The sequence below is a fragment of the Arachis stenosperma genome, chromosome 6 (genome assembly GCF_014773155.1).
Source record: "Arachis stenosperma cultivar V10309 chromosome 6, arast.V10309.gnm1.PFL2, whole genome shotgun sequence".
Classification (NCBI taxonomy): Eukaryota; Viridiplantae; Streptophyta; class Magnoliopsida; order Fabales; family Fabaceae; genus Arachis; species Arachis stenosperma.
The window spans coordinates 30,013,302-30,015,111 of record NC_080382.1 but is presented as its reverse complement, the minus strand read 5'-3'; the positions used below and the strand labels follow the sequence as shown (position 1 = coordinate 30,015,111).

The 1,810-nt window shown below is 42.2% G+C and overlaps 1 non-coding gene across 1 annotated transcript; it reads left to right on the top strand.

Annotated features, from left to right (window-relative positions):
- The first annotated feature begins 1,315 nt into the window (after window positions 1–1,315).
- On the top strand, window positions 1,316–1,423 carry LOC130938245 (small nucleolar RNA R71). Its single transcript, XR_009069417.1, has one exon. It is a non-coding gene; the product is annotated as a small nucleolar RNA R71 (small nucleolar RNA).
- Window positions 1,424–1,810: the final 387 nt, after the last annotated feature.

The window sequence follows — 1,810 nt, the reverse complement described above, 5'->3', positions numbered from 1 at the left end:
ACCAAAACATTCTCTACAAGTCCATGAGCTTGTTTTCTTGAATTGTCTGCCATCTCTAATGAGATTCTTGCAGCTTGCACCTCAAAGATCCCTAATTTCTCCATTACAGGGAGGGGCATGAGGTTTACACTTGACCCTAAGTCACACAAGGCCTTCTTGAAGGTCATGGTGCCTATGGTACAAGGTATAGAGAACTTCCCAGGATCTTGCCTCTTTAGAGGCAGTTTCTGCCTAGACAAGTCATCCAGTTCTTTGGTGAGCAAAGGTGGTTCTTCCTCCCAAGTCTCATTTCCAAATAACTTGTCATTTAGCTTCATGATTGCTCCAAGGTATTTAGCAACTTGCTCTTTAGTGACATACTCATCCTCTTCAGAGGAAGAATACTCATCAGAGCTCATGAATGGCAGAAGTAAGTCCAATGGAATCTCTATGGTCTCATTTTGAGCCTCAGATTCCCATTGTTCCTCATTGAGGAACTCAGAGGAGATTGGTACACGCCCACTGAGGTCTTCCTCAGTGGCGTCCTCCTCCTCTCTTTCCTCTCCATATTCGGCCATGTTTATGGCTTTGCACTCTCCTTTGGATTTTCTTCTGTATTACTTGGAAGAGTACTAGGAGGGAGTTCAGTAATTTTCTTGCTCAGCTGTCCCACTTGTCCTTCCAAATTTCTGATGGAGGACCTTGTTTCATTCATGAAACTTTGAGTGGTCTTTATTAGATCAGAGACCATTGTTGCTAAGTCAGAAGTATTCTGCTTAGAACTCTCTGTCTGTTGCTGAGAAGATGATGGAAAAGGCTTGCCATTGCTAAACCTGTTTCTTCCACCATTATTGTTATTGAAACCTTGTTGAGGTCTCTCTTGATTCTTCCATGAGAAATTTGGGTGATTTCTCCATGAAGAATTATAGGTGTTTCCATAGGGTTCTCCTAGGTAATTCACCTCTTCCATTGAAGGGTTCTCAGGATCATAAGCTTCTTCCTCAGATGAAGCATCCTTAGTACTGTTTGGTGCATTTTGCATTCCAGACAGACTTTGAGAAATCAAATTGACTTGTTGAGTCAATATCTTGTTCTGAGCCAATATGGCATTCAGAGTGTCAATCTCAAGAACTCCTTTCTTCTGACTAGTCCCATTGTTCACAGGATTCCTTTCAGAAGTGTACATGAATTGGTTATTTGCAACCATTTCAATCAATTCTTGAGCTTCTGCAGGCGTCTTCTTCAGATGAAGAGATCCTCCAGCAGAGCTATCCAAGGACATCTTAGATAGTTCAGAGAGACCATCATAGAAAATACCTATGATGCTCCATTCAGAAAGCATGTCTGAAGGACATCTTCTGATTAATTGTTTGTATCTTTCCCAAGCTTCATAGAGGGATTCTCCATCCTTCTGTCTGAAGGTTTGGACTTCCACTCTAAGCTTACTCCATCTTTGTGGTGGAAAGAACTTTGCCAAGAAGGCATTGACTAGCTTTTCCCAAGAGTCCAGGCTTTCTTTAGGTTGAGAATCCAACCATATTCTAGCTCTGTCTCTTACAGCAAAAGGGAATAGCATCAGTCTATAGACCTCAGGGTCTACCCCATTAGTCTTGACTGTGTCACAGATTTGCAAGAATTCAGCTAAGAACTGATGAGGATCTTCCATTGGAAGTCCATGGAACTTGCAATTCTGTTGCATTAGAGAAACTAATTGAGGCTTAAGCTCAAAGTTGTTTGCTCCAATGGCAGGGATAGAGATGCTTCTCCCATAGAAATCAGGAGTAGGTGCAGTGAAGTCACCCAGCACCTTCCTTGCATTGTTGGCATTGTT